Here is a 13,101-nt window from a genome sequence, read left to right as displayed (position 1 = left end):
TTTTCCATTTGTTGCTCTCCTCTATTTTCCAGTCTCCAGTTTGTAGAAGCAAAAAATGCACATGGATGTTTATGTGATAAAGAGCAGCCACATCTTGCAGAGATCCAAACCCTGTGCCTGTTGCATACTTCAGCTTTCATGACTCAACTCTGACATTCCAAAGGAACACAAGTCCTTCCTGAGCAATATGCACCTCACAATACTTAGTACATGCTCACAATAGAAACTCTGAGATACAGAGCTTGAAAGAATTTCTACATCCTTCAATTCTTCTAAACTCAGTTAAGCACAGTCATCGCGAAAGGAGATGGAAGTGCTGCCTCTATGCCAATAAAAATGCAATTCTCTCTCCCTGTATGAGTCCACATAAATGGGATCCAATAAAGGGTAACTGTTCACAGCAAGAAGCTTCTCATACCAACTCTGTCATCACATCCCCTCTAGGTTGGAAAAGACTCCACGTCAATTACAGTTCTGTTTTCCCATAGAAAGGGAACAAAATCCACAGCATAAGGAAGGCTGACTTACAGTGAGTGGACAGTCCCTCGGAGCTGACCCTCTAATATTCAAATCTCTTCTTTTAGAGTGGTAGAAGTCCAAGCAATTCCATTAGGCAACACCTGGGAAGCTCATGTGAGTCTGCTGCTGGATCTGAAAACAAACATACCAGACTTAAAATAAACTTCCTGCTACTTTGTCCTCCCATACCTGGAAAGTACGAGGGAGCTAGAGAAAATGATCTGTGAATATCTGGAAAGCTTTTTACTCTTAGTTCACATTTGCTGAGTTAGTGGCATTACTGCCTTCATTTAGTGTTATTCTTAAAATGTCGGCATGTTTTCCAAAGAATAAGAAAACAAATCATTTTTTCTGTTGTCAGTTCACTGAGCTTCAAGTAATACATTTGCCTTCTTTTACCAATTGTCTACATTTAATAACTCCTAATGTCACGTTTATACTTAATTCCTTGCTTCTTCTGTTTGTTACACTCCTAGATATGCCACCACCACCCCCAGCTGGTTTGGATTCTAAACATCTGTGATCTAATTTTAGGATGTGATCTTTTAATGTATAAGTTTGTGTATCAAAATATTAAGGCTGGAAAAACTGCGTTAACCACGATATTTCATATTAATTCAAAGTTCTTTTTTGTGCTGCCTTTTAAGATTGGCGACTTAAAACAGCTATTAATGCAATAGCCTGTTGACATTTTTAGCCTGTAGGAGCCTGTAGTGGGCAGAAGCAGCTGAAATAATAACATATTTGAGTGATGAACCAGCTTTACAATTTTATTAGTCAGACTTTCCCAGATCTATGGCTGGTATCTTTCTTAGTATATCAAAAATTTTGTCACATTAAAAACTTCCAACCAATCACTCACAATAAACTTCTTATGTTCAAGGCAATAGAACAACTTGATGATAAGCCCCTACAAATAAACACAAACACCAAGCTTTGAGAAACAGGGCATTTAACTTTTTGAGTTGATGTTATGAACCAAGTAAGAAAAACAGAAGGAATAATCTGATATAAATTAATCTGAGAAAATTACGTTACTCATCAGAAATATGTTACATATCACACTGAAATAGCAGGGACCCTAAAGGGGAACCACAAGGTCAGACCTTACAGAATCACAGAATGACCCAGGTTGGAAGGGACCTCAAGGATCATGTAGTTCCAACCCCCCTGCCTGGCAGGGCCACCAAACATACACATTTACTAGATCAAGTTGCCCAGGGCCCCGTCCAACCTGGCCTTGAACACCTCCAAGGACAGGGCATCCACAACCTCCCTGGGCAGCCTGTTCCAGGGCCTAACCACTCTCCTAGTGAAGAACTTCCCCCTAACATCCAACCTAAATCTTCCCTCTTTTGACTTAAAACCATTTCCCCGTGTCCTGCTATTGTCAGCCCTTACGCAGCAATCCTAACAGGTCACCGGAAAGGAAATCCAAGAGTAATGCAGAATGGTACCTACAGAATGGTAGGCAGAACTATGCCCTTTAAGGCTGATTGGCCAATTCTCTCACCTTCTCTATGTTTGCCCTTTGTTCCTGCTGCAATTCCTAGTCAAGCCAGTAGCATCATGACTGGAATGAGATCGGGAAATTAATCCAAGTAACTCAAGTAATTGATCTAATAACTCAGACAGCAAAAAAGCCAGATTTTTAGCCACACTGTTAGCTGAACCAGCTCACTGCATGGATGCCAAAATCCATGCAATAAAAAGAACAAACCAAGCAGCTGCACACAGGAACACAGAGCAGCTACCCCATTTTTGGAAGCGGCATGAAATTATGCTGATTGACACTGAAAATGGAACTGGGAACAAAATAGCAGTAAGAAAGCAAGCATCTTGCCAAAATCAGCCTGCAGTAAGCATGGTTTCTACATTCAGTTCGACACACGTGAGCAAAAGCCATCAGTAATGCCAGGTCTGACTGAAATCACACATTAACATCTTATAGTTTGAATGATAGATAAGCTAGTTACAAATGCCATAAAGTTGTGCTAGCTTTAATTGCTCCAAGCTAAATATAACTTGGAATCTAATCGCTCCCCCCCCCAGCTTTACTGTCTTTCAGAAAGAGGAAAAAAGAAAAAAAAGCAAATAGGTATAGCCAATTGGACATCATCACAGAGAAAAAGGAAGAAAATCACTGAGACAATTAAGTTGGAGTCTCAAATACTCATGCAGCACTCCTGGTCACATTAGGCTGCTGTTTGCTCTCCCACCAATCGCTCTGGCTCCAACTACAGTCAGCAAGTGAAGCACACATAGCTGCTCCCATCCAAGCTCTGCCATTTCTCTGCTCTGCTACTGAATCCCATTTGCCCGATGCTTCCAAAGTACTGCCCTGGTACCCAAGTGCTTTCCTCAGCTCAGCAGCACAGAGGAAGAAGACAAGGGCAAGTGTCCTCCTGCACACGTGTGCAGCTTGATCCTCGCCTGCTGCTTCTGTATTGGCATTACATATATGAGGGGTCCAACATCTGCTACAGCAGCAGAGACTACACCATCCTGCTAAGGGCATGAAACAAGTTATTCTGCCTTCTTGCATTACATCAGGATTTCAAAAAACCTAAATGCAAAGTTCTGTGCAGCAGGCTTTATTTTCCCTCTCTGAGCTGATAAAGGCAGAAAATTTGGCTGACAACTAGAAATATGTCCAACAGATTCAGCATTTTTGTTAACCAGCATTATAAATCATTATGTAACTCAAGTTCCCCACTTTGTCTACTGCTCAAGGCCAGGGGAGGGGGGCTTTATCTATCCTCTGCTCATTTTTACTGAGCTGAGGTCTTAATTTAAAAAGGCAAACAAACAAACAATGCTCCCCCCCAAAATAAACCCCCCCCCAAAAAAACAAACTAAAACAAAAAAAATACTCTTATTTTTAAGAATTCTGGTTGTCCTCATCCCTTGTCTGTGGTGCGTGCAGTCAAGAGCGTTGCTATTTATGGAAAAAAAAGTATTCATCAGACCATAAGAATTACTGCATGTGGCATTAGAGACGAAAAGAGGGGCCAGCTGACTCCAGCCCTGCTTGCCTTGCAGAGCTGTGCAAGCACTGCAGGAGCACAGCTGGAGGTCTGCCAGGAGGAACCTCCTGCACTGAACAAGCCCAAAGCCGGTATCCCACACTTCCTGTCCCCGGGCCTAGTACTTGTGAGACAAGGAGCAGGCTGGATAGAACAGACTAAAGGAACTCTGTGTATTTGTTGTTTATTGTGAGAAATGTTAAAGCAAACCTCCTGACATGCGCTGTTCTACGGTAGAACATCCACGCTCTGCTAGCAGAGCTGACACAGAGCAGAAGACGAGAAGGAAGGACTCCCTGCTGTCAGTGCAGAGACTTCTTCCATCCACTTCTGGTAAATGCAATAACAAAGCCTGTAGGGCTTTGCTTTCTGAAGTAGCAGACCTAGATATGGATAAACAACACAAAACATAGGGATGAATTTTCTAGAGACTTAATACAAAGACCTTCAGCCACAATCACAGACAGCATTTTTGTTTGAAAGTCACAACAGCCTATTTGGTAATTCAGCACAGTTGAACATCTAAAAAATACCTGCACGCTTGACACCATGAACCTCTTGTGGATCAAAGCACTCCTGGTGTTATACGGTAACTGCAGTGACCCAGGACTCAGTGTCCCGCTGGCTGGCAGTGGCAGCCAGGCACAGGCAGCATGGGACAGGGGTGGCTGCACAAGCCATCTCCCATCCATATTTAAAACCAGAGTACAAAATGTACTCAACTACAATAACGTGTGACAATCCAGTTAATCTGGATCTGAAGATCAGAGAGAAAAGATACTAGAAAAGGGTGATTTGTCTCCAAAATCAGAACATCTGTGTAAGTATAAGCCTTTCTGTTCTTGGAGGTGTTCAAGACCAGATTGGATGGGGCTCTGGGCAACCTGATCTAGTAAATGTGTATGTTTGGTGGCCCTGCCAGGCAGGGGGGTTGGAACTACATGATCCTTAAGGTCCCTTCCAACCCGGGTCATTCTGTGATTCTGTGATCTGTTCTTAGCCTCATACCCGCACACAGAAACCCACACAAGCAGAGCACATTCAGTTTCAAGTCAGGACAATTGAAACCTCAATGTTTACAAAACGTCCATGGAAACAGTAACATAACTGCTTTGCCATTCATTAAAACAACAAAACTCATGAGAATAAAATTTCTGTCATTGTCCAGAAGTTGCAACCTACTCCAAGCTGGCTTATTCAAGGAATTTTTCCTGTACAAATACACAGAAATAGAAACGGCCAATTACGTGTGTACACATTCCAGAATGCATTCATTTACCAGATGCTTTTCTCTGCATCTTGTGACCTGCAAGATTGCTTCATTCAGCTGTAATAATAGCCCAGGAAAAATTATGGCAACTGCTATTGCTATATATGTGACGTTATGGGGAAATAATATACAGATATTTTCACTTCTATATGACTTGAGATATGTTTTCTCTCATACAAATATTTCTCTGTAGATAGATACGCACTTAATGTGAATTTAGATAGAAAGACACCTCAAGTTCCATTCAAGTGAATGTTTTCCCCATCATAGCAAATAATTCACCAATGAAGGCCTTTTGCCTCCTCTTTGCACTTTCGGTACTTCCCTGCTGAACCAAAGCTGTAATTCTCCTGGCTGTTCAAAGTTCCTCAAAATACAGTTGAAGAACAGATTAGGAGGAAAAGCCCCAAAGGTTACTTATATAGCAAGACTTCAAACAACCGATCCAGCTGCATCTCAGATGATTTAAGAGAAATTAAAACAACAAAGAGAGAAAGAAAGGTAAGTGAAACTCCAGAGTCCTCCCAGTTACTTGTGGCAACTCTCCTCATGAATGGACGCCATTTCTTCACTAGGAGAGTGGTTAGGCCCTGGAACAGGCTGCCCAGGGAGGTTGTGGATGCCCCGTCCTTGGAGGTGTTCAAGACCAGGTTGGACGGGGCCCTGGGCAACCTGATCTAGTAAAGGTGTATGTTTGGTGGCTCTGCCAGGCAGGGGGGTTGGAACTACATGATCCTTGAGGTCCCTTCCAACCCGGGTCATTCTGTGATTCTGTGATTGATGAGATCAAAATGCTGAACCTGGGGGACAAGGTGACACACTGGAGAAGGGACTGACAGATGGAACTGAGAAGTGAAAATTATTGGGCACCCACGCAATGCCGTCATGCAGCTTCACTGCACAAGCAGAGGAAAATGAGGATGTGACCAAGAAGGATTCTTATCTCTGATCATTTGATAGAAGACAAAGCCCTGACATGGATGGCAACAGGGGTCAGGCAGACCAGTAGACTGTCCAGTCCAATTTGCATGACCACATCAAATGTTTTGAAGTATCGGTGTACTAGTTTAGAAGTAATAATAATAAAAGAGGGGGAAAAATTAAAAAAAGAAAAGGCCTGTATTACAAAATGGAAGAACTTGAATTGGGTATTAAATGTAAGGCTAAAATTAACAGGGACGGTAGAGCCTTAGCAGCTAAAGCACATCTTGTTATTCAGAATAAACAGAAGTGGGTGGTGCACATCTATACAACTTACAACTGTGATGGACTAAAATAGATACATTATATAAAACTGAGACATTACGAAGTAAGAATACACTCTGTTTTGGTCCAAAAAGGTTCTTTAATGAAAAACTGTCCTGTATGGAGCGCTACAGGTCTGCAATAGATCCCAAAAATCCAGCTTTGTTATAGATTTCATTATAGTCACGGGAACTGTGCATTGTAAGAGATTAAATTCTCCAACAAGTGAATGACAAGCAAAAGGAATTAGCTGAAGAAGTCGGGCAGGCTGAGGAATTCAGAAATCCAAAGCAGAACTGCTGAGCTGCTGCAGAATCCAGCCTGGAAATCCCTTGTGGGATGCAGCGTGCAATGGACAACTTCTAAGATGAAAGAGCCTGAATAGATAGACCTAAACATCCCTAAATGGCAGGGAAGGCACTGATTAAAGAAGTTGCACATCATATGTTTAATTTAATTTTTAAAATGTAAGCTACTAAAAGAATATATAGTATTTTCCTCTTGACTGCATAAGGCTCACATTACAGACACTGTCAGATGAAACTGACTTACATGCGCAGGTTTTACTTTTGGGAACTCAGTCATATCCTTTCATCTCCTTCTTAACAAGTAGTCCAGTATACTTCCCTCCACAAAGACATGACTGTTACTCAGCAAATTTCCTTACAGTCACTTCATGCTGTCAAAAGCATGAGAACAGATCATCATTTTTTGTTTGAAAGAAGACTCCTGTGCTTCAGCCTGTGAGCCTTTACAATCTAACCTGTAAATCCAATGCAAATCTAACATTTACCATTACAAATAAGAAGCTGTATGTATTCATATAGAAAAATCTGGATACCCAGCCTTCATTTGGATACCCAGCCTTCATCTCTAGTTCCCTTAAATGGTTTTATCCACGCTGCATTCTACACCTCCTCTCTCCCAAAGTAACACACTGCACAGCTGACTGAGTGGCAATGCACTTCAGGACTGCTGGGCAATGAAGAATGAAATTTCCTCCTTAATTTGAGTTCTGAATGATGCAAATGCTGGAAGCTGGGAGACAGTTTGTCCTGGGAGAGGTGTGATATCTTCCTAACATCCAACATTTTATTTTCCAGAAGATAAAATTCACATAACAACAAATAAAGGCAACCCTTAGGTAGAAGGGCTCTGCACACTAAAGTTCTGTTTAATAGTTTCATTTGAAAACAGCAGAAGTGCACAACTCTTGTTCTGCACTGAATATAGGATATTTCTACATTTAATATGACCAGAGTGCAAGGTTAAGTAAATAATGGAAGCTCACTTGGCAATAAATATTTGGTAATTCAATCCAAACTGTCATTACGTCTGGATTATCAAGACTGATACATCATCCAGAGTCAGAAAAATGTTGATGCTTTCAAGTATTGAGCCATGCCAAATAGGCAAAGATTTGCTGTGCCTCTATAGCTCGCAGCAGCCACCATTACAGAAGCTCCACAAGTATCTCCTGAAGTGAGAGCACTCAGGCACTTGACAGCCAAATACAGTCACTGTATCGTTACCACTTACAATGGGACTGAGAAAGTCATATGCTTTAAAGTAAGAAGACAAAGATACAGCCAGGAATAAATGGGAAGATCTTCCCCATCCAGCTTATCACAATAATCAGCCAGGACTAAAAGAAGGTTGTAGAAGCTTGCCTGATAAAAAACAACGACCTCGCGTGCATTCAGGACAATCAGTGGTGTCCCATTACTTGAAACCTGATCTTTTGAAATGTAAGATTATCGCCAGTAAGGGATCCTCACTACACCAGCAATTCCACATATATGACATAGAAGAAAGTGACCTTGTATGCTTAAGTGCTCCTGCAATAAAAGAGGAAAAAAAAAATACTAACCACTCTTTTCAATCATTCTATTTTGTGAATGTCTGCCAATATATATATTTTTTTTCCAAGAAAAAAAATTAATTTGCCAGAGTAACATCCTGGAAATGGCTCAGCTGTGAATTTACAGGAAGTCTTGATCCTGCTGAGTTTCAAAGGATAGAATACAATAGGGCATAATATATAGGGAAAAAAAGAAGCACGTGGAAAAAAAGCCTGTGATTCTGCCATGCTGTGGAAAATTCTAACATCTGATTTTTAAATCTGACATGAATTTCCATATTTATTCAGTAAATTGAACGGAAAAAAGCCAGTTGTACTTGTCTATTCTTATTGTAGGAAACAGAATAAGAAAGACTTTGTTCCAGCTACACAGCTAATAGGCCATATAGCTGGACATCAGCTAAAAGGCAGGGACTTTATTTATTCATAACAGTGGTTCTCTACTTCATTAAGTTCCCTTTTTTCAGCCATTTGTAATTCTCTGAGCTCTGGAAGACATTCAGTGAGCCTTCATTTTATAAGGTCCATAAGGTTAATGTGATACTAAATGCTTCTAGTTTTATTGCCTTGCAGACGAGATACGTGGAATGAACTCAGAGATTGTGCCTTTCTTCCTGAAATACAAAACAAAACAAACAGTAAAAACTCTCATCACAGGAAAGAATGAATGAATGGGTCTCACACTTCCTCAATGTCAGCAGCTGTGGCAGTGGTGTAAGAACTTTCACCCAGCAAGCAAGCAAACTATAATGTACCAGTTTGGGCTTAGCTTACTTCTAACTAACCAGTTCTGGAGTCGCTAAGCTGCCTATCAGAATTAACACACAATGGTCTTTCAGTATAAATTATTACGATCATTCAGTTAAAGATGACAAGAAGCCATTGTAATATTTTGCCCCACATTTTCACTCTGTATACAAATGTGTTTATTTTGCATTTCGCCTCCCCAGCTGTGTGCCCTCTCAGCCTGGTAGAGGTACCAGCAGAACAGTGGTAGGAAAATGAGGGTCCATGATCAGTCTTAATCACCTAATATTTTATTCAGTACACAGTACATGTTGATGCTCCTAAGGGTACACCTACAGCATGCACTTCCCAAAAGCTGGTAACTTTCTTACTGACAAAGTCTTTCTTACTTACATAACAAAGTCCAGTAGACCAGTACTGAGTTCTCCTCCTTCAACTGTTGGGACTTATAAAGGAAATATCAGCTTTTCTTCCCCAAAATGGCTGTTGCTAGACTTCAGTAACAGAAGAAGATTTAGTCTAGATTCTCCCCTCTCCATATACAATTTCTTGTTGTTCCTTGTTTCCCATGTGTCAGTTTGTGTCCATCCTCTCTTGTCCATCCTACATCTTAACAAGTGACCAAACCACTAACAGAATGCTATCTTTTAAGGAAACTGAAGATAACTGTTCTGTTCTGTTCCACAAACCCAGTTAACCCAGCCTAACCGCAAGCAAAATCCATTTCTGAGAACTTCCAGGACATCACAACACCAGCACAGACCGCAGAGGCTTATTAATCATTCTTGCTTGTTAGCATAAACATGAAGGAGAAATCTCACTGTATAGAGCTGGGGAAAAAAAATAAATGGAATAAGACATTCTTTTGTTCCATTCTCACTTATTTAAAAAGCAAAGACCTGCAATTTGCTGGACCCAAACTGTGCGATACATGCTACCTTGCTCTTTGAACATCTGCTACCCAAATGGTTGCACAGGTCACGGACCGCTGAGCAGCACACAGATACATCCCATTAGAAGGGGTAAAAAGGAAAAAAAAAAAGTCTTCTAAATTGTGGAATGGAATCTCTCAGCAAGTATCAACCTGCCTGTCTTTGGCACACAGCAGGGTATGAGGGAGGGAACCTGAGAAAGGCACCACAAACTCGTAGCAGAGTCATCTCACCACGTGAGCTCTCTGTAGCCCACATCCTTTGAGGTTAACTGCATCAGCTCCCCAGTAGGCAGATGGTAATGACCAGGAGGTGCCTGGGGATCCCCACTGCTACTGATAATTTACATAAAGTGCGTAAGCAGCACCGCAGACAATTAAGAGACTCTTCCTTTTTCTTTTAATTAAAAGATTTGGAAGGGTAGTAACGACTTCATAATGAAATTTCCCTTCTACCCTGCCAATACATTGTAAGTTGCACTTAAATTCACAGTTCATGCTGTCAGGGGATCTCAGCATTCCTATTTATCACACATGAGGGACACAGCCACCATTCACTTTGACAGTAGACAGGATTTTATAGAACTATTAAAGAAGCTTCTTTGGTTGCAGCCAGAGCAGCTTCAGACACCAAGATGAGCAAGACGTGTTCTGCATCTTGTTTAGGGGAGACGTTGCTGCTCTTCTGTTAGTGGCAGAACCCTTGTGACAATAAAGCTTATCAGGACTGGTTTTAAAGTCATCTCTTGCCATTACAAACAAGACTGCAAAAGCTCTCTTAGAACAGCATGTTTTGTGTAAGGCATCGCGGCTCTGAAGAAACTCTCTCAGCCTGGAGAAGAGGAGGCTCAGGGGAGACCTTATTGCTCTCTATAACTCATGTAATCAGTGATAGAACTAGAGGGAATGGTTTTAAGCTGCGCCAGGGGAGATTCAGGCTGGACATTAGGAAGTATTACTTCTCGGAAAGGGTAGTCAGGCATTGGAATGCACTGCCCAGGGAGGTGGTGGAGTCACCGACCATGGGAGTGTTCAAGAAACGTCTGGATGTGGTGTTGAGGAATATGATTTAGCTGGGAAGTATTGGTAACGAGTGGACTAGATGATCTCCTAGGTCTTTTCCAACCTTGATAATTCTGTGATTCTGTGATTCTCTCCATTCCTTCTCAAGGCTTTTCTGGACACACTACAAAACAATTGCGCTGAAAGGAATGGAGTCAAAGCCTTCAATACCGTCTCCCCCAGTATTCTCCTGGAAAAGCCAGCAGCCCATGTATTGGACAAATACACTTTTAGCTGGGTAAAGAACTGGCTGAATGGCCAGGCCCAGAGAGTGGTGGGGAATGGAGTTAAAACCAGATGACAACTGGTCAAGAGTGGTGTTCCCCAAAGGTTGATACTGGGGCCTGTCATGCTCAATACCTTTATTAATGACCTGGATGAGGGCATTGAGTGTACCCTCAATGAGTTTGCAGATGACACCAAGTTGGGAGGAAATGTCTATCTGCCAGGGGGTAGGAAGGCCCTTCAGCAGGACCTAGACAGGTTGATTGCTGAGCTGAGGCCAATGGGATGAAGTTCAGCAAGTCCAAGTGGTGGGTGCTTCACTTCAGCTGCAACACCACCAGCCAATGCTACAGGCTTGTAGAAGAAATGGACCTGGGGGTATTGGTCAACACTCAGCTGAACATGAGCCAGAAGTGTGCTCAGGTGGCCAAGAAGGCCAACGGCATCCTCGCTTATATCAGCAATAGTGTTGCCAGCAGGAGCAGGGAAATGATTATTCCTCCGTACCCAGCCCTGGTACGGCATCACCTTGAGTACTGAGTTCAGTTCTGAGTCCCACACTGCAAGAAAGATATCAAGGTCCTAGAAAAGAGTGGTCAGGTGCTGGAACAGGCTGCCAGCAACGTGGTGGAATCTCCAGCCTTGGAGGCGTTCAAGAGTCATTTAGATGTTGTACAGAGTGACATGCTTTAGTGGGAAATACTGATGATAGGTAGACAGTCAGAATGGGTGATCCTGGAGGGCTTTTCTAACCTTGGTGATTCCATGGATTCTATGATTTCAACAACAACAACAAAAAATAAGTCAATGGCTGTTAACATAGAACAGAATTGTGCCAGAGAGCAGTATCCTTCTCTGCTCATTTAAAAACATGAAGGGCAAGACAACCTTCTGTAACAAGCAGAATTAAGAATGACACAGACGGGCTTGTGTGCTGAGAAGGATAAAGTCTCCCACACACACCACTCCGCTGGGGCCCGACAAGCCAGTCTGAATTTGTCGCTTCTGTGGCTTCGGCTACTGTCCAGGCAGAAAGAAGCAAACGCTTCAGGCAATTGTGTAAACCCACGCAGTTGTTCCTTTATTGGAACTGTTAAGAGTCATAGAGGTATAAGTAGTGATAATAGAAATGGAAGAAATAAAGAAGAGGAAAGAGTGAGACCATCTTCAGCCAGGGAAACATTTCAGACTTCAACTGTAAAACCATTAATGAGAGGATACATCATCTGGACAGAAAGCCCAGCGCTTCACATTCTTCTACTGGCAGCAAAGTCACTAATGAAACTCAACAATAAAGTGCAACATACAACGTTACCATAAACAAAGAACAGATCTAAAGTTAATAGGGGTGCAAATAAGGACTATTAGTTTCTCAGCTTCATTATTTTGGATTATTATTGCCTTTCTTCTAGGAGCCGCAGTCAAACACAAGCACTGCTTGATGCTTGTAGTGCAACATACTAACATTTTTGCTGACTTTTTGGGGAGGGCAGAGGTGTTCAGTGTAACCAACATGCAGGCAGAGTCTGAAGCTATCACTAAGATGCTGGAACTGTGAAGAGTTAAATCAAAAGATTCCCAATTAATGCACTGCACCAGAAGAAGAAAGGTTGATTTGCTTGCGCTTATATTAACACAAGCGCCAAAGAAAACATTCAGAAGGAAAGAAATCATTACAATGGAAGCATTTGTATTTGCCAACCTAAATATGATTCAACCAACAAAACCCCCACAGCTGAAAAAAAATCAAGGAATAAATCTTCAGGTCAGGTGCTCAGATCTGAACAACTGGACATGGAAAAGAGGAATCTGGAACCAAAAATCCACACACACCTCTGGGTCAGATAAGGAATAGAGCTTGGCTAACGTGCTGTATAGTGACTGCAAAGGACGAATTGTTCAAAGTCAATTGAAGCTGTTATAAAACTGAAGAGCAATGCCAGAGGCATGTGAGGAAGCACATATGCTGCCTTCCTCCTGTGACTTACTAAGATGCTATTAGGCAGCCACTGTATCAGGCTTTCTTGCAGTTAGACACACAATTAGTACGTTCAGGGACCCCACTGAGCTCCCAGCAATGCTTAATGCTCCCAGTGATTCTGAATGCACTAGTTCAACTCAGGGCCCAGAGGTCAGCAAACATCAGTTCTCACTCATTTCTTGTCTTCTGTTGCACATTGCAGGGATTCCCATCAAGCTCCATTTATTGGTATTT

General features: G+C 42.0%; 1 protein-coding gene across 8 annotated transcripts in view; it reads right to left on the bottom strand.

Annotated features, from left to right (window-relative positions):
* OSBPL3 (oxysterol binding protein like 3) overlaps positions 1-13,101 on the bottom strand; it is an 80,904-nt gene that overhangs the window by 65,275 nt on the left and 2,528 nt on the right. For 7 of the 8 annotated variants that reach the window (XM_032443186.2, XM_032443189.2, XM_015853789.3 and 4 more), the window contains exon 2: positions 529-651. The exons of the other annotated variant lie outside the window; for it this stretch is intronic. The gene's annotated coding sequence lies outside the window, so the exon portion shown is untranslated. The remainder of the gene's footprint in view (positions 1-528; positions 652-13,101) is intronic. 8 annotated transcript variants of the gene reach the window in all.

This window comes from Coturnix japonica, chromosome 2 (genome assembly GCF_054131305.1).
Source record: "Coturnix japonica strain WE chromosome 2, WE-NBRP24, whole genome shotgun sequence".
Classification (NCBI taxonomy): domain Eukaryota; kingdom Metazoa; phylum Chordata; class Aves; order Galliformes; family Phasianidae; genus Coturnix; species Coturnix japonica.
The sequence above is the reverse complement of the archived record's forward strand: the minus strand, read 5'-3'. Positions and strand labels throughout refer to the sequence as shown.